The following is a 24,312-nucleotide window of genomic DNA, read 5'->3' as shown; positions in this document are numbered from 1 at the left end:
ATGTCTCAAACAGTCTATGCTTTGATCGTTCCCTGGAAGACCAGTAGTAGTTTCCCATGCACATCTGGAAGCATTCTGTAATCTGTGGACCTTCAAAGTGTTGATGAAACACAGATATTGCATCGGGATTGAATACAACAGTCACCATGCGCACTTTCCTCCATGGGAGTAATGTCTCAAACAGTCTATGCTTTAATCGTTCCCAGGAAGACCAGTAGTAGTTTCCGATGCACATCTGGTGGCATTCTGTAATCTGTAACCTGTCAGAGTGTTGATGAAACACAGAAATGGCATCGGGTTTGAATACAACAATCACCATGGGCACTTTCCTCCATGGGAGTAATGTCTCAAAGAGTGTACGCTTTGATCGTTCCTTGGAAGACCAGTAGTAATTTCCGATGACACATCTGGAGGCATTCTGTAATCTGTGGAGCTTCAAAGTGTTGATGAAACACAGAAATTGCATCGGGAGTGAATACAACAGTCACAATGCGCACTTTCCTCCACGGAAGTATTGTCTCAAACAGTCTACGCTTTGATCGTTCCCTGGAAGACCAGTAGTAGTTTCCGATGCACATCTGGTGGCATTCTGTAATCTGTGGACTATCAAAGTGTTGATGAAACACAGAAATTGCATCGGGATTGAATACAACATTCACAATACGCACTTTTCTCCATGGGAATAATGTCTAAAACAGTCTACGCTTTGATCGTTCCCTGGAAGACCAGTAGTAGTTTCCGATGCACATCTGGAGGCATTCTGTAATCTGTGGAGCTTCAAAGTGTTGATGAAACACAGAAATTGCATCGGGAGTGAATACAACTGTCACAGTCCGAACTTTCCTCAATGGGAGTAATGTCTGGTACAGTCTACGCTTTGATCGTTCAGAGGAAGAACAGTAGTACTTTCCGATGCACATCTGGAGACAATCTGTATTCTGTGGACTAACAGAGTGTAGATGAAACACAGAAATTGCATTGGGATTGAATACAACAGTCACCATGCGCACTTTCCTCCATGGGAGTAATGTCTCAAACAGTGTATGCTTTGATCGTTTCCAGGAAGACCAGTAGTAGTTTCCGATGCATATCTGGTGGAAATCTGTAATCTGTGGACTATCGGAGTGTTGATGAAACACAGAAATTGCTTTGGGATTGATAACAACAGTCACCATGCGCACTTTCCTCCACGGGAGTAACGTCTCAAACAGTCTACGCTTTCATCGTTCCCTGGAAGACCGGTAGTAGTTTCCCATGCACATCTGGAGGTATTCTGTAATCTGTGGACCTTCAATGTGTTGATGAAACACAGAAATTGAATCGAGATTGAATACAACAAGCACCATGTGCACTTTCCTCCACGGGAGTAATGTCTCAAACAGTCTACGCTTTGATCGTTCCCTGGGAGACCAGTAGTGGTTTCCGATGCACATCTGGTGGCATTCTATAATCTGTGGACTATCAGGGTGTTGATGAAACACAGAAATATCTTCGGGATTAAATACAACAGTCACCATGCGCACTTTCCTCCACGGGAGTAATGTCTCAAACAGTCTACGCTTTGACCGGTCCCTGGAAGACCAGTAGCAGTTTCCGTTGCACATCTGGTGGGATTCTGTATTCTGTGGACTATCAGAGTGTTGATGAAACACAGAAATTCCATCGGGAGTGAATGTAACAGGCACCATGCGCACTTTCCTCCACAGGAGTAATGTCTGAAACAGTCTACTTCTTGATCGTTCCCTGGAAGACCAGCAGTAGTTTCCGACGCACGTCTGGAGGCAATCTGACATCTGTGGACTACCAGATTGTTGATGAAACACAGAAATTGCATCGGGATTGAATACAACAGTCACCATCCGCACTTTCCACTATGGGAGTAATGTCTGAAACGGTCCTCTCTTTAATCGTTCCCTGGAAGAGCAGTAGAAGTTTCCAATGCACATCTGGTGGCATTCTGTAATCTTTGGGCTATCAGAGTGTTGATGAAACACAGATATTGCATCGGGATTGAATACAACAGTCACCATGCGCACTCTCCTCCACGGGAGTAATGTCTCAAACAGTTTACGCTTTGATCGTTCCCTGGAAGACCAGTAGTAGTTTCCGATGCACATCTGGTGGCATTCTGTAATCTGTGGACTATCAGAGTGTTGATGAAACACAGAAATTGCATCGGGTTTGAATACAACAGTCACTATCCGCACTTTCCTCCATGGGAATAATGTCTCAAACAGTCTACGCTTTGATCGTTCCCTGGAAGACCAGTAGTAGTTTACGATGCACATCTGGAGGCAATCTGTAATCTGTGGTCTTTCAAAGTGTTGATGAAACACAGAAATAGCATCGGAATTGAATACAACAGTCACCATGCGCACTTTCCTCCATGGGAGTAATGTCTCAAACAGTCTACGCTTTGATCGTTCCCTGGAAGACCAGTAGTAGTTTCCGATGCACATCTGGAGGCATTCTGTAATCTGTGGAGCTTCAAAGTGTTGATGAAACACAGAAATTGCATCGGGAGTGAATACAACTGTCACAGTCCGAACTTTCCTCAATGGGAGTAATGTCTGGTACAGTCTACGCTTTGATCGTTCAGAGGAAGAACAGTAGTACTTTCCGATGCACATCTGGAGACAATCTGTATTCTGTGGACTATCAGAGTGTAGATGAAACACAGAAATTGCATTGGGATTGAATACAACAGTCACCATGCGCACTTTCCTCCATGGGAGTAATGTCTCAAACAGTTTACGCTTTGATCGTTCACAGGATGACCAGTAGTAGTTTCCGATGCACATCTGGAGGCATTCTGTAATCTGTGGACCTTCAAAGTGTTGATGAAACACAGAAATTGCATCGGGATTGAATACAACAGTCACCATGCGCACTTTCCTCCATGGAGTAATGTCTCAAACAGTGTATGCTTTGATCGTTTCCAGGAAGACCAGTAGTAGTTTCCGATGCATATCTGGTGGCAATCTGTAATCTGTGGACTATCGGAGTGTTGATGAAACACAGAAATTGCATTGGGATTGATAACAACAGTCACCATGCGCACTTTCCTCCACGGGAGTAACGTCTCAAACAGTCTACGCTTTGATCGTTCCCTGGAAGACCGGTAGTAGTTTCCCATGCACATCTGGAGGTATTCTGTAATCTGTGGACCTTCAAAGTGTTGATGAAACACAGAAATTGAATCGAGATTGAATACAACAAGCACCATGCGCACTTTCCTCCACGGGAGTAATGTCTCAAACAGTCTACGCTTTGATCGTTCCCTGGGAGACCAGTAGTGGTTTCCGATGCACATCTGGTGGCATTCTATAATCTGTGGACTATCAGGGTGTTGATGAAACACAGAAATATCTTCGGGATTAAATACAACAGTCACCATGCGCACTTTCCTCCACGGGTGTAATGTCTCAAACAGTCTACGCTTTGACCGGTCCCTGGAAGACCAGTAGCAGTTTCCGTTGCACATCTGGTGGGATTCTGTATTCTGTGGACTATCAGAGTGTTGATGAAACACAGAAATTCCATCGGGAGTGAATGTAACAGGCACCATGCGCACTTTCCTCCACAGGAGTAATGTCTGAAACAGTCTACTTCTTGATCGTTCCCTGGAAGGCCAGCAGTAGTTTCCGATGCACGTCTGGAGGCAATCTGACATCTGTGGACTACCAGAGTGTTGATGAAACACAGAAATTGCATCGGGATTGAATACAACAGTCACCATCCGCACTTTCCACTATGGGAGTAATGTCTGAAACGGTCCTCTCTTTAATCGTTCCCTGGAAGAGCAGTAGAAGTTTCCAATGCACATCTGGTGGCATTCTGTAATCTTTGGGCTATCAGAGTGTTGATGAAACACAGATATTGCATCGGGATTGAATACAACAGTCACCATGCGCACTCTCCTCCACGGGAGTAATGTCTCAAACAGTTTACGCTTTGATCGTTCCCTGGAAGACCAGTAGTAGTTTCCGATGCACATCTGGTGGCATTTTGTAATCTGTGGACTATCAGAGTGTTGATGAAACACAGAAATTGCATCGGGATTGAATACAACAGTCACTATCCGCACTTTCCTCCATGGGAGTAATGTCTCAAACAGTCTACGCTTTGATCGTTCCCTGGAAGACCAGTAGTAATTTACGATGCACATCTGGAGGCAATCTGTAATCTGTGGTCTTTCAAAGTGTTGATGAAACACAGAAATTGCATCGGGAGTGAATACAACAGTCACAATCCCCACTTTCCTCCATGGGAGTAATGTCTGAAACAGTCTACGCCTTGATCGGTCCCAGGAAGACCAGTAGTAGTTTCCGATGCACATCTGGAGACAATCTTTAATCTGTGGACTATCAGAGTGTTGATGAAACACAGAAGTTGCATCGGGATTGAATAGAACAGTCACCATGCGCACTTTCCTCCATGGGAGTAATGTCTCAAACAGTTTACGCTTTGATCGTTCCCTAAAGACCAGTAGTAATTTCCGATGCACATCTGGAGACAATCTGTATTCTGTGGACTATCAGAGTGTTGATGAAACACAGAAATTGCATTGGGATTGAATACAACAGTCACCATGCGCACTTTCCTCCATGGGAGTAATGTCTCAAACACTTTAAGCTTTGATCGTTCACAGGAAGACCAGTAGTAGTTTCCGATGCACATCTGGAGGCATTCTGTAATCTGTGGACGTTCAAAGTGTTGATGAAACACAGAAAATGCATCGGGATTGAATACAACAGTCACCATGCGCACTTTCCTCCATGGGAGTAATGTCTCAAACAGTGTATGCTTTGATCGTTCCCAGGAAGACCAGTAGTAGTTTCGGATGCATATCTGGTGGCAATCTGTAATCTGTGGACTATCAGAGTGTTGATGAAACACAGAAATTGCATTGGGATTGAATACAACAGTCACAATCCCCACTTTGCTCCATGGGAGTAATGTCTGAAACAGTCTACACCTTGATCGGTCCCAGGAAGACCAGTAGTAGTTTCCGATGCACATCTGGAGACAATCTTTAATCTGTGGACTATCAGAGTGTTGATGAAACACAGAAATTGCATTGGGATTGAATACAACAGTCACCATGCGCACTTTCCTCCATGGGAGTAATGTCTCAAACAGTCTATGCTTTGATCGTTCCCTGGAAGACCAGTAGTAGTTTCCCATGCACATCTGGAGGCATTCTGTAATCTGTGGACCTTCAAAGTGTTGATGAAACACAGATATTGCATCGGGATTGAATACAACAGTCACCATGCGCACTTTCCTCCATGGGAGTAATGTCTCAAACAGTCTATGCTTTAATCGTTCCTAGGAAAACCAGTAGTAGTTTCCGATGCATATCTGGTGGCAATCTGTAATCTGTGGACTATCAGAGTGTTGATGAAACACAGAAATTGCATCGGGATTGAATACAACAGTCACCATCCGCACTCTCCTCCATGGGAGTAACGTCTGAAACATTCTAGGCTTTGATCGTTTCCTCGAAGACCAGTAGTAGTTTCCGATGCACATATGATGGCATTCTGTAATCTGTAACCTGTCAGAGTGTTGATGAAACACAGAAATGGCATCGGGTTTGAATACAACAGTCACCATGCGCACTTTCCTCCATGGGAGTAATGGCTCAAAGAGTCTACCCTTTGATCGTTCCCTGGAAGACCAGTAGTATTTTCCGATGCACATCTGGAGGCAATCTGTGATCTGTGGACTATCAGAGTGTTGATGAAACACAGAAATTGCATCGGTATTGAATACAACGATCACCATGCGCACTTTCTTCCATGGGAGTAATGTCTCTAACGGTCTACGCTTTGATCCTTCACTGGAAGACCAGTAGTAGCTTCCGACGCACGTCTGGTGGCACTCTGTAATCTGTGGACTATCAGAGTGTTAATGAAACACAGAAATTGCATTGCGATTGAATACAACAGTCACCATGCGCACTTTCCTCCATGGGAGTAATGTCTCAAACAGTTTACGCTTTGATCGTTCACAGGATGACCAGTAGTAGTTTCCGATGCACATCTGGAGGCATTCTGTAATCTGTGGACCTTCAAAGTGTTGATGAAACACAGAAATTGCATCGGGATTGAATACAACAGTCACCATGCGCACTTTCCTCCATGGGAGTAATGTCTCAAACAGTGTATGCTTTGATCGTTTCCAGGAAGACCAGTAGTAGTTTCCGATGCATATCTGGTGGCAATCTGTAATCTGTGGACTATCGGAGTGTTGATGAAACACAGAAATTGCATTGGGATTGAATGCAACAGTCACCATTCGCACTTTCCTCCACGGGAGTAACGTCTCAAACAGTCTACGCTTTGATCGTTCCCTGGAAGACCGGTAGTAGTTTCCCATGCACATCTGGAGGTATTCTGTAATCTGTGGACCTTCAAAGTGTTGATGAAACACAGAAATTGAATCGAGATTGGATACAACAAGCACCATGCGCACTTTCCTCCACGGGAGTAATGTCTCAAACAGTCTACGCTTTGATCGTTCCCTGGGAGACCAGTAGTGGTTTCCGATGCACATCTGGTGGCATTCTATAATCTGTGGACTATCAGGGTGTTGATGAAACACAGAAATAGCTTCGGGATTGAATACAACACTCACCATGCGCACTTTCCTCCACGGGAGTAATGTCTGAAACAGTCTACGCTTTGACCGGTCCCTGGAAGACCAGTAGCAGTTTCCGTTGCACATCTGGTGGGATTCTGTATTCTGTGGACTATCAGAGTGTTGATGAAACACAGAAATTCCATCGGGAGTGAATGTAACAGGCACCATGCGCACTTTCCTCCACAGGAGTAATGTCTGAAACAGTCTACTTCTTGATCGTTCCCTGGAAGACCAGCAGTAGTTTCCGATGCACGTCTGGAGGCAATCTGACATCTGTGGACTACCAGAGTGTTGATGAAACACAGAAATTGAATCGGGATTGAATACAACAGTCACCATCCGCACTTTCCACTATGGGAGTAATGTCTGAAACGGTCCTCTCTATAATCGTTCCCTGGAAGACCAGTAGAAGTTTCCAATGCACAACTGGTGGCATTCTGTAATCTTTGGGCTATCAGAGTGTTGATGAAACACAGATATTGCATCGGGATTGAATACAACAGTCACCATGCGCACTCTCCTCCACGGGAGTAATGTCTCAAACAGTTTACGCTTTGATCGTTCCCAGGAAGACCAGTAGTAGTTTCCGATGCACATCTGGTGGCATTCTGTAATCTGTGGACTATCAGAGTGTTGATGAAACACAGAAATTGCATCGGGATTGAATACAACAGTCACTATCCGCACTTTCCTCCATGGGAGTAATGTCTCAAACAGTCTACGCTTTGATCGTTCCCTGGAAGACCAGTAGTAGTTTACGATACACATCTGGAGGCAATCTGTAATCTGTGGTCTTTCAAAGTGTTGATGAAACACAGAAATTGCATCGGGAGTGAATACAACAGTCACAATCCCCACTTTCCTCCATGGGAGTAATGTCTGAAACAGTCTACGCCTTGATCGGTCCCAGGAAGACCAGTAGTAGTTTCCGATGCACATCTGGAGACAATCTTTAATCTGTGGACTATCAGAGTGTTGATGAAGCACAGAAGTTGCATCGGGATTGAATAGAACAGTCACCATGCGCACTTTCCTCCATGGGAGTAATGTCTCAATTAGTTTACGCTTTGATCGTTCCCTAAAGACCAGTAGTAATTTCCGATGCACATCTGGAGACAATCTGTATTCTGTGGACTATCAGAGTGTTGATGAAACACAGAAATTGCATTTGGATTGAATACAACAGTCACCATGCGCACTTTCCTCCATGGGAGTAATGTCTCAAACACTTTAAGCTTTGATCGTTCACAGGAAGACCAGTAGTAGTTTCCGATGCACATCAGGAGGCATTCTGTAATCTGTGGACCTTCAAAGTGTTGATGAAACACAGAAAATGCATCGGGATTGATTAAACAGTCACCATGCGCACTTTCCTCCATGGGAGTAATGTCTCAAACAGTCTACGCTTTGATCGTTCCCTGGAAGACCAGTAGTAGTTTCCGATGCACATCTGGAGGCATTCTTTAATTCGTGGACTATCAGACTGTTGATGAAACACAGAAATTGCATTTGGATTGAATACAACAGTCACCATGCGCACTTTCCTCCATGGGAGTAATGTCTCAAACACTTTAAGCTTTGATCGTTCACAGGAAGACCAGTAGTAGTTTCCGATGCACATCAGGAGGCATTCTGTAATCTGTGGACCTTCAAAGTGTTGATGAAACACAGAAAATGCATCGGGATTGATTAAACAGTCACCATGCGCACTTTCCTCCATGGGAGTAATGTCTCAAACAGTCTACGCTTTGATCGTTCCCTGGAAGACCAGTAGTAGTTTCCGATGCACATCTGGAGGCATTCTTTAATTCGTGGACTATCAGACTGTTGATGAAACACTGAAATTGCATTGGGATTGAATACAACAGTCACCATGCGCACTTTCCTCCATGGGAGTAATGTCTCAAACAGTTTACGCTTTGATCGTTCACAGGATGACCAGTAGTAGTTTCCGATGCACATCTGGAGGCATTCTGTAATCTGTGGACCTTCAAAGTGTTGATGAAACACAGAAATTGCATCGGGATTGAATTCAACAGTCAACATGCACACTTGCCTCCATGGGAATAATGACTCAAACAGTCTAAGCTTTGATCGCTCCCAGGTAGACCAGTAGTAGTTTTCGATGCACTTCTGGAGGCAATCTGTTATCTGTGGACTATCAGAGTGTTGATGAAACACAGAAATTGCATCGGGATTAAATACAACAGTCACCATGCACACTTTCCTCCATGGGAGTAATGTCTCTAACAGTCTACGCTTTGATCGTTCCCTGGAAGACCAGTAGTAGTTTCCGATGCACATCTGGAGGCATTCTGTAATCTGTGGACTATCAGAGTGTTGATGAAAAAAGAAATTGCATCGGGATTCAATACAACAGTCACCATGTGCATCTTCCTCCATGGGAGTAATGTCTCAAACAGTCTACGCTTTGATCGGTCCCTGGAAGACCAGTAGTGGTTTCCGATCCACATCTGGAGCATTCTGTAATCTGTGGACTATCAGAATGTTGTTGAAACACTGAAATTGCATCGGGATTCAATACAACAGTCACCATCAGCACATTCCTCCATGGGAGTAACGTCTGAAACAGTCTACCCTTTGATCGTTCCCTGGAAGACCAGTAGTAGTTTCCGATGCACATCTGGAGGCATTCTGTAATCTGTGGACCTTCATACTGTTGATGAAACACAGAAATTGCATCGGGATTGAATACAACAGTCACCATGCACACTTTCCTCCATGGGAATAATGTCTCAAACAGTCTAAGCTTTGATCGTTCCCAAGAAGACCAGTAGTAGTTTTCGATGCACTTCTGGAGAAAATCTGTTATCTGTGGACTATCAGAGTGTTGATGAAACACAGAAATTGCATCGGGATTGAATACAACAGTCACCATGCACACTTTCCTCCATGGGAGTAATGTCTCTAACAGTCTACGCTTTGATCGTTCCCAGGAAGACTAGTATTACTTTCCGATGCACATCTGGAGGCATTCTGTAACCTGTTGACTATCAGAGTGTTGATGAAACACAGAAATTGATTCGGGATTCAATACAACAGTCACCATGTGCACCTTCCTCCTTGGGAGTAATGTCTTAAACAGTCTACACTTTGATCGTTCCCTGGAAGACCAGTAGTAGTTTCCGATGCACATCTGGAGGCATTCTGTAATCTGTGGACTATCAGAATGTAGTTGAAACACTGAAATTGCATCGGGATTGGCTACAACAGTCACCATGCGCACTTTCCTCCATGGGAGTAATGTCTCAAACAGTCTACGCTTTGATCGTTCCCTGGAAGACCAGTAGGAGTTTCCGATGCACATCTGGAAACATTCTGTAAACTGTGGACCTTCAAAGTGTTGATGAAACACAGAAATTGCAAAGGGAGTGAATACAACTGTCACAATCCGCACTTTCCTCCACAGGAATAATGTCTCAAACAGTCTAAGATTTGATTTTTCCCAGGAAGACCAGTACTAGTTTTCGATGCACTTCTGGAGGCAATCTGTTATCTGTGGACTATCAGAGTGTTGATGAAACACAGACATTGCATCGGGATGTAATACAACAGTCACCATCCGCAATTCCCTATATGGGAGTAACGTCTGAAAAAGTCTAGGCTTTGATGTTCCCTGGAAGACCAGTAGTAGTTTCCGATGCACATCTGAGGGCATTGTGTAATCTGCTTAGTATCAGAGTGTTGATGAAACACAGAAATTGCATCGGGATTAAATACAACAGTCACCATGCACACTTTACTCCATGGGAGTAATGTCTCTAACAGTCTACGCTTTGATCGTTCCCTGGAAGACCAGTAGTAGTTTCCGATGCACATCTGGAGGCATTCTGTAATCTGTGGACTATCAGAGTGTTGATGAAACAAAGAAATTGCATCGGGATTCAATACAACAGTCACCATGTGCATCTTCCTCCATGGGAGTAATGTCTCAAACAGTCTACGCTTTGATCGGTCCCTGGAAGACCAGTAGTGGTTTCCGATCCACATCTGGAGCATTCTGTAATCTGTGGACTATCAGAATGTTGTTGAAACACTGAAATTGCATCGGGATTCAATACAACAGTCACCATCAGCACATTCCTCCATGGGAGTAACGTCTGAAACAGTCTACCCTTTGATCGTTCCCTGGAAGACCAGTAGTAGTTTCCGATGCACATCTGGAGGCATTCTGTAATCTGTGGACCTTCAAACTGTTGATGAAACACAGAAATTGCATCGGGATTGAATACAACAGTCACCATGCACACTTTCCTCCATGGGAATAATGTCTCAAACAGTCTAAGCTTTGATCGTTCCCAAGAAGACCAGTAGTAGTTTTCGATGCACTTCTGGAGGCAATCTGTTATCTGTGGACTATCAGTGTGTTGATGAAACACAGAAATTGCATCGGGATTGAATACAACAGTCTCCAAGCACTCTTACCTCCATGGGCATAATGTCTCTAACAGTCTACGCTTTGATCGTTCCCTGGAAGACCAGTAATAGTTTCCGATGCACATCTGGTGGTATTCTGTAATCTGTGGCCTATCAGAGTGTAGATGAAACACATAAATTGCATCGGAGTTGAATACAACAGTCACAATCCGCACTTTTCTCCATGGGAATAATGTCTAAAACAGTCTACGCTTTGTTCGTTCCCTGGAAGACCAGTAGTAGTTTACGATTCACATCTGGAGACAATCTGTATTCTGTGGACTATCAGAGTGTTGATGAAACACAGAAATTGCATCGGGATGGAATACAACATTCACCATCCGCAATTTCCTCCATGGGAGTAACGTCTGAAACAGTCTACGCTTTGACGTTCCCAGGAAGACCAGTAGTAGTTTCCGATGCACATCTGGTGGCATTCTGTAATCTGTGGACTATCAGAGTGTTGATGAAACACAGAAATTGCATCGGGATTGAATACAACAGTCACCTTTCACACTTTCTTCCATGGGAGAGATGTCCGAAACAGTCCTCGCTTTAATCGTTCCCTGGAAGACCAGTAGTAGTTTCCGATGCACATCTGGAGGCAATCTGTAATCTGTGGACTATCAGAGTGTTGATGAAACACAGAAATTGCTTTGGGATTGATTACAACAGTCACTATGCGCACTTTCCTCCATGGGAGTAATATCTCAAACAGTCTACGCCTTGATCGTTCCCTGGAAGACCAGTAGTAGTTTCCGATGCACATCTGGAGGCAGTCTGTAATCTGTGGACTATCAGAGTGTTGTTGAAACACAGAAATTGCATCGGGATTGAATGCAACAGTCACCATGCGCACTTTCCTACATAGTAGTAATGTCTCAAACAGTCTACGCTTTGATCGTTCCCTGCAAGACCAGTAGTAGTTTCCGATGCACATCTGGAGGCATTCTGTAATCTGTGGTCCATCCGGGTATTGATAAAAGACAGAAATTGCATCGGGACTGAATACAACAGGCAACATGCGTACATTTCTCCATGGGAGAGATGTCTGAAAGAGTCCTCGCTTTAATCGTTCCCTGGAAGACCAGTAGTAGTTTCCGATGCACATCTGGAGGCAGTCTGTAATCTGTGGACTATCAGAGTGTTGTTGAAACACAGAAATTGCATCGGGATTGAATACAACAGTCACCATGCGCACTTTCCTACATAGTAGTAATGTCTCAAACAGTCTACGCTTTGATCGATCCTGGAAGACCAGTAGTAGTTTCCGATGCACATCTGGAGGTATTCTGTAATCTGTGGTCCATCCGAGTGTTGATAAAAGACAGAAATTGCATCGGGACTGAATACAACAATCACCATGCTCTCTTTCCTCCACAGGAATAATGTCTCAAACTGTCTACGCTTTGATCGTTCCCTGGAAGACCAGTAGTAGTTTCCGATGCACATCTGGTGGCATTCTGTAATCTGTGGACTATCAGAGTGTTGATGAAACACAGAAATTGCATCGGGATTGAATACAACAGTCACCATCCACACTTTCCTCCATGGGAAAGATGTCTGAAACAGTCTTTGCTTTAATCGTTCCCTGGAAGACCAGTAGTAGTTTCCGATGCACATCTGGTGGCATTCTGTAATCTGTGGGCTATCAGAGTGTTAATGAAACAAAGAAATTGCATCGGGATTGAATACAACAGTCACCATGCGCACTTTCCTCCAAGGGAGTAATGTCTCAAACAGTTTACGCTTTGATGTTCTCTGGAAGACCAGTAGTAGTTTCCGATGCACATCTGGTGGCATTGTGTAATCTGTTTAGTATCAGAGTGTTGATGAAACACAGAAATTGCATCGGAATTGAATACAACAGTCACCATCCGCACTTTCCTCCATGGGAGTAATGTCTCAATGAGTCTACGTCTTGATCGGTCCCACGAAGACCAGTAGTAGTTTCCGATGCACATCTGGAGACAATCAATAATCTGTGGACTTTCAGAGTGTTGATGAAACACAGAAATTGCATCGGGATTCAATACAACAGTCACCATCAGCACATTCCTCTATGGGAGTAACGTCTGAAACAGTCTACCCTTTGATCGTTCCCTGGAAGACCAGTAGTAGTTTCCGAAGCTCATCTGGAGGCATTCTGTAATCTGTGGACCTTCAAAGTGTTGATGAAACACAGAAATTGCATCGGGATTGAATACAACAGTCACCATGCGCACTTTCCTCCATGGGAGTAATGTCTCAAACAGTCTATGCTTTAATCGTTCCCAGGAAGACCAGTAGTATTTTCCGTTGCATATCTGGTGGCAATCTGTAATCTGTGGACTATCAGAGTGTTGATGAAACACAGAAATTGCATCGGGATTGAATACAACAGTCACCACCGCACTCTCCTCCATGGGAGTAACGTCTGAAACATTCTAGGCTTTGATCGTTTCCTGGAAGACCAGTAGTAGTTTCCGATGCACATCTGGTGGCATTCTGTAATCTGTAACCTGTCAGAGTGTTGATGAAACACAGAAATGGCATCGGGTTTGAATACAACAGTCACCATGCGCACTTTCCTCCATGGGAGTAATGGCTCAAAGAGTCTACGCTTTGATCGTTCCCTGGAAGACCAGTAGTATTTTCCGATGCACATCTGGAGGCAATCTGTAATCTGTGGACTGTCAGAGTGTTGATGAAACACAGAAATTGCATCGGGATTGAATTCAACAGTCACCATGCACACTTTCCTCCATGGGAATAATGTCTGAAACAGTCTACGCCTTGATCGGTCCCAGGAAGACCAGTAGTAGTTTCCGATGCACATCTGGAGACAATCTTTAATCTGTGGACTATCAGAGTGTTGATGAAACACAGAAATTGCATTTGGATTGAATACAACAGTCACCATGCGCACTTTCCTCCATGGGAGTAATGTCTCAAACACTTTAAGCTTTGATCGTTCACAGGAAGACCAGTAGTAGTTTCCGATGCACATCAGGAGGCATTCTGTTATCTGTGGACTTTCAAAGTGTTGATGAAGCACAGAAGTTGCATCGGGATTGAATAGAACAGTCACCATGCGCACTTTCCTCCATGGGAGTAATGTCTCAATTAGTTTACGCTTTGATCGTTCCCTAAAGACCAGTAGTAATTTCCGATGCACATCTGGAGACAATCTGTATTCTGTGGACTATCAGAGTGTTGATGAAACACAGAAATTGCATTTGGATTGAATACAACAGTCACCATGCGCACTTTCCTCCATGGGAGTAATGTCTCAAACACTTTAAGCTTTGATCGTTCACAGGAAGACCAGTAGTAGTTTCCGATGCACATCAGGAGGCATTCTGTAATCTGTGGACCTTCAAAGTGTTGATGAAACACAGAAAATGCATCGGGATTGATTAAACAGTCACCATGCGCACTTTCCTCCATGGGAGTAATGTCTCAAACAGTCTACGCTTTGATCGTTCCCTGGAAGACCAGTAGTAGTTTCCGATGCACATCTGGAGGCATTCTTTAATTCGTGGACTATCAGACTGTTGATGAAACACTGAAATTGCACTGGGGTTGAATACAACAGTTACCGTGCGCACATTCCTCCATGGGAGTAATGTCTCAAACAGTCTACGCTTTGATCGTTCCCTGGAAGACCAGTAGTAGTTTCGGATGCATATCTGGTGGCAATCTGTAATCTGTGGACTATCAGAGTGTTGATGAAACACAGAAATTGCATTGGGATTGAATACAACAGTCACAATCCCCACTTTGCTCCATGGGAGTAATGTCTGTAGCAGTCTACACCTTGATCGGTCCCAGGAAGACCAGTAGTAGTTTCCGATGCACATCTGGAGACAATCTTTAATCTGTGGACTATCAGAGTGTTGATGAAACACAGAAATTGCATCGGGATTGAATACAACAGTCACCAACCGCACATTCCTAAATGGGAGTAACGACTGGAACAGTCTACCCTTTGATCGTTCCCTGGAAGACCAGTAATAGTTTCCGATGCACATCTGAAGGCATTCTGTAATCTGTGGACTTTCAAAGTGTTGATGAAACACAGAAATTGCATCGGGATTGAATTCAACAGTCACCATGCACACTTTCCTCCATGGGAATAATGTCTGAAACAGTCTACGCCTTGATCGGTCCCAGGAAGACCAGTAGTAGTTTCCGATGCACATCTGGAGACAATCTTAAATCTGTGGACGATCAGAGTGTTGATGAAACACAGAAATTACATTGGGATTGAATACAACAGTCACCAACCGCACATTCCTAAATGGGAGTAACGACTGGAACAGTCTACCCTTTGATCGTTCCCTGGAAGACCAGTAATAGTTTCCGATGCACATCTGAAGGCATTCTGTAATCTGTGGACTTTCAAAGTGTTGATGAAGCACAGAAGTTGCATCGGGATTGAATAGAACAGTCACCATGCGCACTTTCCTCCATGGGAGTAATGTCTCAATTAGTTTACGCTTTGATCGTTCCCTAAAGACCAGTAGTAATTTCCGATGCACATCTGGAGACAATCTGTATTCTGTGGACTATCAGAGTGTTGATGAAACACAGAAATTGCATTTGGATTGAATACAACAGTCACCATGCGCACTTTCCTCCATGGGAGTAATGTCTCAAACACTTTAAGCTTTGATCGTTCACAGGAAGACCAGTAGTAGTTTCCGATGCACATCAGGAGGCATTCTGTAATCTGTGGACCTTCAAAGTGTTGATGAAACACAGAAAATGCATCGGGATTGATTAAACAGTCACCATGCGCACTTTCCTCCATGGGAGTAATGTCTCAAACAGTCTACGCTTTGATCGTTCCCTGGAAGACCAGTAGTAGTTTCCGATGCACATCTGGAGGCATTCTTTAATTCGTGGACTATCAGACTGTTGATGAAACACTGAAATTGCACTGGGGTTGAATACAACAGTTACCGTGCGCACATTCCTCCATGGGAGTAATGTCTCAAACAGTCTACGCTTTGATCGTTCCCTGGAAGACCAGTAGTAGTTTCGGATGCATATCTGGTGGCAATCTGTAATCTGTGGACTATCAGAGTGTTGATGAAACACAGAAATTGCATTGGGATTGAATACAACAGTCACAATCCCCACTTTGCTCCATGGGAGTAATGTCTGTAGCAGTCTACACCTTGATCGGTCCCAGGAAGACCAGTAGTAGTTTCCGATGCACATCTGGAGACAATCTTTAATCTGTGGACTATCAGAGTGTTGATGAAACACAGAAATTGCATCGGGATTGAATACAACAGTCACCAACCGCACATTCCTAAATGGGAGTAACGACTGGAACAGTCTACCCTTTGATCGTTCCCTGGAAGACCAGTAATAGTTTCCGATGCACATCTGAAGGCATTCTGTAATCTGTGGACTTTCAAAGTGTTGATGAAACACAGAAATTGCATCGGGATTGAATTCAACAGTCACCATGCACACTTTCCTCCATGGGAATAATGTCTGAAACAGTCTACGCCTTGATCGGTCCCAGGAAGACCAGTAGTAGTTTCCGATGCACATCTGGAGACAATCTTAAATCTGTGGACGATCAGAGTGTTGATGAAACACAGAAATTACATTGGGATTGAATACAACAGTCACCATGCGCACTTTCCTCCATGGGAGTAATGTCTCAAACAGTCTATGCTTTGATCGTTCCCTGGAAGACCAGTAGTAGTTTCCCATGCACATCTGGAGGCATTCTGTAATCTGTGGAGCTTCAAAGTGTTGATGAAACACAGATATTGCATCGGGATTGAATACAACAGTCACCATGCGCACTTTCCTCCATGGGAGTAATGTCTCAAACAGTCTATGCTTTAATCGTTCCCAGGAAGACCAGTAGTACTTTCCGTTGCATATCTGGTGGCAATCTGTAATCTGTGGACTATCAGAGTGTTGATGAAACACAGAAATTGCATCGGGATTGAATACAACAGTCACCACCGCACTCTCCTCCATGGGAGTAACGTCTGAAACATTCTAGGCTTTGATCGTTTCCTGGAAGACCAGTAGTAGTTTCCGATGCACATCTGGTGGCATTCTGTAATCTGTAACCTGTCAGAGTGTTGATGAAACACAGAAATGGCATCGGGTTTGAATACAACAGTCACCATGCGCACTTTCCTCCATGGGAGAAATGGCTCAAAGAGTCTACGCTTTGATCGTTCCCTGGAAGACCAGTAGTATTTTCCGATGCACATCTGGAGGCAATCTGTAATCTGTGGACTGTCAGAGTGTTGATGAAACACAGAAATTGCATCGGGATTGAATTCAACAGTCACCATGCACACTTTCCTCCATGGGAATAATGTCTGAAACAGTCTACGCCTTGATCGGTCCCAGGAAGACCAGTAGTAGTTTCCGATGCACATCTGGAGACAATCTTAAATCTGTGGACTATCAGAGTGTTGATGAAACACAGAAATTGAATTGGGATTGAATACAACACTCACCATGCGCACTTTCCTCCATGGGAGTAATGTCTCAAACATTCTACGCTTTGATCGTTCCCTGTTAGACCAGTTGTAGTTCCCGATGCACATCTGGAGGCATTCTGTAATCTGTGGACTATCAGAGTGTTGATGAAACACAGAAATTGAATCGGGATTGAATACAACAGTCACCATCCGCACTTTCCTCCATGGGAGTAATGTCTGAAACAGTCTACGCTTTGATCGTTCATTGGAAGACCATTAGTTGTTTCCGGTGAACATCTGGAGGATTTCTGTAATCTGTGGACCTTCAAAATGTTGATGAAACACAGAAAGTGCATCGGAAGTGAATGCAACAGTCACCATCCGCACTTTCCTCCATGCGAGTAACGTCTGAAATTGTCTACGCTTTTATCGTTCCCATGAAGACCAGTAGTAGATTCCGATGTACATCTGGAGGCAATCTGTAATCTGTGGACCATCAGAGTGTTGATGAAAAACAGAAATTGCATCGGTATTGAATACAACGATCACCATGCGCACTTTCTTCCATGGGAGTAATGTCTCTAACGGTCTACGCTATGACCCTTCCCTGGAAGACCAGTAGTAGCTTCCGACGCACGTCTGGTGGCACTCTGTAATCTGTGGACTATCAGAGTGTTGACGAAACACAGAAATTGCATCGGCATTGAATACAACAGTCACAATGCGCACTTTCCTCCACGGAAGTAATGTCTCAAACAGTCTACGCTTTGATCGTTCCCTGGAAGACCAGTAGTAGTTTCCGATGCACATCTGGTGGCATTCTGTAATCTGTGGACTATCAAAGTGTTGATGAAACACAGAAATTGCATCGGGATTGAATACAACATTCACAATACGCACTTCTCTCCATGGGAATAATGTCTAAAACAGTCTACGCTTTGATCGTTCCCTGGAAGACCAGTAGTAGTTTCCGATGCACATCTGGAGGCATTCTGTAATCTGTGGAGCTTCAAAGTGTTGATGAAACACAGATATTGCATCGGGAGTGAATACAACTGTCACAGTCCGAACTTTCCTCAGTGGGAGTAATGTCTGGTACAGTCTACGCTTTGATCGTTCAGAGGAAGAACAGTAGTACTTTCCGATGCACATCTGGAGACAATCTGTATTCTGTGGACTATCAGAGTGTAGATGAAACACAGAAATTGCATTGGGATTGAATACAACAGTCACCATGCGCACTTTCCTCCATGGGAGTAATGTCTCAAACAGTTTACGCTTTGATCGTTCACAGGATGACCAGTAGTAGTTTCCGATGCACATCTGGAGGCATTCTGTAATCTGTGGACCTTCAAAGTGTTGATGAAACACAGAAATTGCATCGGGATTGAATTCAACAGTCAACATGCACACTTGCCTCCATGGGAATAATGACTCAAACAGTCTAAGCTTTGATCGCTCCCAGGTAGACCAGTAGTAGTTTTCGATGCACTTCTGGAGGCAATCTGTTATCTGTGGACTATCAGAGTGTTGATGAAACACAGAAATTGCATCGGGATTAAATACAACAGTCACCATGCACACTTTCCTCCATGGGAGTAATGTCTCTAACAGTCTACGCTTTGATCGTTCCCTGGAAGACCAGTAGTAGTTTCCGATGCACATCTGGAGGCATTCTGTAATCTGTGGACTATCAGAGTGTTGATGAAAAAAGAAATTGCATCGGGATTCAATACAACAGTCACCATGTGCATCTTCCTCCATGGGAGTAATGTCTCAAACAGTCTACGCTTTGATCGGTCCCTGGAAGACCAGTAGTGGTTTCCGATCCACATCTGGAGCATTCTGTAATCTGTGGACTATCAGAATGTTGTTGAAACACTGAAATTGCATCGGGATTCAATACAACAGTCACCATCAGCACATTCCTCCATGGGAGTAACGTCTGAAACAGTCTACCCTTTGATCGTTCCCTGGAAGACCAGTAGTAGTTTCCGATGCACATCTGGAGGCATTCTGTAATCTGTGGACCTTCATACTGTTGATGAAACACAGAAATTGCATCGGGATTGAATACAACAGTCACCATGCACACTTTCCTCCATGGGAATAATGTCTCAAACAGTCTAAGCTTTGATCGTTCCCAAGAAGACCAGTAGTAGTTTTCGATGCACTTCTGGAGAAAATCTGTTATCTGTGGACTATCAGAGTGTTGATGAAACACAGAAATTGCATCGGGATTGAATACAACAGTCACCATGCACACTTTCCTCCATGGGAGTAATGTCTCTAACAGTCTACGCTTTGATCGTTCCCAGGAAGACTAGTATTACTTTCCGATGCACATCTGGAGGCATTCTGTAACCTGTTGACTATCAGAGTGTTGATGAAACACAGAAATTGCATCGGGATTCAATACAACAGTCACCATGTGCACCTTCCTCCTTGGGAGTAATGTCTTAAACAGTCTACACTTTGATCGTTCCCTGGAAGACCAGTAGTAGTTTCCGATGCACATCTGGAGGCATTCTGTAATCTGTGGACTATCAGAATGTTGTTGAAACACTGAAATTGCATCGGGATTGGCTACAACAGTCACCATGCGCACTTTCCTCCATGGGAGTAATGTCTCAAACAGTCTACGCTTTGATCGTTCCCTGGAAGACCAGTAGGAGTTTCCGATGCACATCTGGAAACATTCTGTAAACTGTGGACCTTCAAAGTGTTGATGAAACACAGAAATTGCAAAGGGAGTGAATACAACTGTCACAATCCGCACTTTCCTCCACAGGAATAATGTCTCAAACAGTCTAAGATTTGATTTTTCCCAGGAAGACCAGTACTAGTTTTCGATGCACTTCTGGAGGCAATCTGTTATCTGTGGACTATCAGAGTGTTGATGAAACACAGACATTGCATCGGGATGTAATACAACAGTCACCATCCGCAATTCCCTATATGGGAGTAACGTCTGAAAAAGTCTAGGCTTTGATGTTCCCTGGAAGACCAGTAGTAGTTTCCGATGCACATCTGAGGGCATTGTGTAATCTGCTTAGTATCAGAGTGTTGATGAAACACAGAAATTGCATCGGGATTAAATACAACAGTCACCATGCACACTTTACTCCATGGGAGTAATGTCTCTAACAGTCTACGCTTTGATCGTTCCCTGGAAGACCAGTAGTAGTTTCCGATGCACATCTGGAGGCATTCTGTAATCTGTGGACTATCAGAGTGTTGATGAAACAAAGAAATTGCATCGGGATTCAATACAACAGTCACCATGTGCATCTTCCTCCATGGGAGTAATGTCTCAAACAGTCTACGCTTTGATCGGTCCCTGGAAGACCAGTAGTGGTTTCCGATCCACATCTGGAGCATTCTGTAATCTGTGGACTATCAGAATGTTGTTGAAACACTGAAATTGCATCGGGATTCAATACAACAGTCACCATCAGCACATTCCTCCATGGGAGTAACGTCTGAAACAGTCTACCCTTTGATCGTTCCCTGGAAGACCAGTAGTAGTTTCCGATGCACATCTGGAGGCATTCTGTAATCTGTGGACCTTCAAACTGTTGATGAAACACAGAAATTGCATCGGGATTGAATACAACAGTCACCATGCACACTTTCCTCCATGGGAATAATGTCTCAAACAGTCTAAGCTTTGATCGTTCCCAAGAAGACCAGTAGTAGTTTTCGATGCACTTCTGGAGGCAATCTGTTATCTGTGGACTATCAGTGTGTTGATGAAACACAGAAATTGCATCGGGATTGAATACAACAGTCTCCAAGCACTCTTACCTCCATGGGCATAATGTCTCTAACAGTCTACGCTTTGATCGTTCCCTGGAAGACCAGTAATAGTTTCCGATGCACATCTGGTGGTATTCTGTAATCTGTGGCCTATCAGAGTGTAGATGAAACACATAAATTGCATCGGAGTTGAATACAACAGTCACAATCCGCACTTTTCTCCATGGGAATAATGTCTAAAACAGTCTACGCTTTGTTCGTTCCCTGGAAGACCAGTAGTAGTTTACGATTCACATCTGGAGACAATCTGTATTCTGTGGACTATCAGAGTGTTGATGAAACACAGAAATTGCATCGGGATGGAATACAACATTCACCATCCGCAATTTCCTGCATGGGAGTAACGTCTGAAACAGTCTACGCTTTGACGTTCCCAGGAAGACCAGTAGTAGTTTCCGATGCACATCTGGTGGCATTCTGTAATCTGTGGACTATCAGAGTGTTGATGAAACACAGAAATTGCATCGGGATTGAATACAACAGTCACCTTTCACACTTTCTTCCATGGGAGAGATGTCCGAAACAGTCCTCGCTTTAATCGTTCCCTGGAAGACCAGTAGTAGTTTCCGATGCACATCTGGAGGCAATCTGTAATCTGTGGACTATCAGAGTGTTGATGAAACACAGAAATTGCTTTGGGATTGATTACAACAGTCACTATGCGCACTTTCCTCCATGGGAGTAATATCTCAAACAGTCTACGCCTTGATCGTTCCCTGGAAGACCAGTAGTAGTTTCCGATGCACATCTGGAGGCAGTCTGTAATCTGTGGACTATCAGAGTGTTGTTGAAACACAGAAATTGCATCGGGATTGAATGCAACAGTCACCATGCGCACTTTCCTACATAGTAGTAATGTCTCAAACAGTCTACGCTTTGATCGTTCCCTGGAAGACCAGTAGTAGTTTCCGATGCACATCTGGAGGCATTCTGTAATCTGTGGTCCATCCGGGTATTGATAAAAGACAGAAATTGCATCGGGATTGAATACAACAGGCACCATGCGTACATTTCTCCATGGGAGAGATGTCTGAAAGAGTCCTCGCTTTAATCGTTCCCTGGAAGACCAGTAGTAGTTTCCGATGCACATCTGGAGGCAGTCTGTAATCTGTGGACTATCAGAGTGTTGTTGAAACACAGAAATTGCATCGGGATTGAATACAACAGTCACCATGCGCACTTTCCTACATAGTAGTAATGTCTCAAACAGTCTACGCTTTGATCGATCCTGGAAGACCAGTAGTAGTTTCCGATGCACATCTGGAGGTATTCTGTAATCTGTGGTCCATCCGAGTGTTGATAAAAGACAGAAATTGCATCGGGACTGAATACAACAATCACCATGCTCTCTTTCCTCCACAGGAATAATGTCTCAAACTGTCTACGCTTTGATCGTTCCCTGGAAGACCAGTAGTAGTTTCCGATGCACATCTGGTGGCATTCTGTAATCTGTGGGCTATCAGAGTGTTAATGAAACAAAGAAATTGCATCGGGATTGAATACAACAGTCACCATGCGCACTTTCCTCCAAGGGAGTAATGTCTCAAACAGTTTACGCTTTGATGTTCTCTGGAAGACCAGTAGTAGTTTCCGATGCACATCTGGTGGCATTGTGTAATCTGTTTAGTATCAGAGTGTTGATGAAACACAGAAATTGCATCGGAATTGAATACAACAGTCACCATCCGCACTTTCCTCCATGGGAGTAATGTCTCAATGAGTCTACGTCTTGATCGGTCCCACGAAGACCAGTAGTAGTTTCCGATGCACATCTGGAGACAATCTATAATCTGTGGACTTTCAGAGTGTTGATGAAACACAGAAATTGCATCGGGATTCAATACAACAGTCACCATCAGCACATTCCTCTATGGGAGTAACGTCTGAAACAGTCTACCCTTTGATCGTTCCCTGGAAGACCAGTAGTAGTTTCCGAAGCTCATCTGGAGGCATTCTGTAATCTGTGGACCTTCAAAGTGTTGATGAAACACAGAAATTGCATCGGGATTGAATACAACAGTCACCATGCACACTTTCCTCCATGGGAATAATGTCTCAAACAGCCTAAGCTTTGATCGTTCCCAAGAAGACCAGTAGTAGTTTTCGATGCACTTCTGGAGGCAATCTGTTATCTGTGGATTATCAGAGTGTTGATGAAACACAGAATTAACATCGGGATTGAATACAACAGTCACCATGCACACTTTGCTCCATGGGAGTAATGTCTCTAACAGTCTACGCTTTGATCGTTCCCTGGAAGACTAGTAGTAGTTTCCGATGCACATCTGGAGGCATTCTGTAATCTGTGGACTATCAGAGTGTTGATGAAACACAGAAATTGCATCGGGATTCAATACAACAGTCACCACGTGCACATTCCTCCATGGGAGTAATGTCTGAAACAGTCTACAATTTGATCGTTCCCTGGAAGACCAGTAGTAGTTTCCGATGCACATCTGGAGGCATTCTGTAATCTGTGGACTATCAGAATGTTGTTGAAACACTGAAATTGCATCGCGATTGACTACAACAGTCACCATGCGCACTTTCCTCCATGGGAGTAATGTCTCAAACAGTCTACGCTTTGATCGTTCCCTGTAAGACCAGTAGTAGTTTCCGATGCACATCTGGAGACATTCTGTAATCTGTGGACCTTCAAAGTGTTGATGAAACACAGAAACTGCAAAGGGAGTGAATACAACTGTCACAATCCGCACTTTACTCCATGGGAATAATGCCTCACACAGTCTAAGATTTGATTTTTCCCAGGAAGACAAGTACTAGTATTCGATGCACTTCTGGAGGCAATCTGTTATCTGTGGACTATCAGAGTGTTGATGAAACACAGAAATTGCATCGGGATTGAATACAACAGTCACCAAGCACTCTTTCCTCCATGGGAATAATGTTTCTAACAGTCTACGCTTTGATCGTTCCCTGGAAGACCAGTAATAGTTTC

Source organism: Schistocerca gregaria, unplaced genomic scaffold (assembly GCF_023897955.1).
Source record: "Schistocerca gregaria isolate iqSchGreg1 unplaced genomic scaffold, iqSchGreg1.2 ptg000515l, whole genome shotgun sequence".
NCBI classification, from domain to species: Eukaryota; Metazoa; Arthropoda; class Insecta; order Orthoptera; family Acrididae; genus Schistocerca; species Schistocerca gregaria.
Note: the sequence above shows the minus strand (reverse complement) of the source record.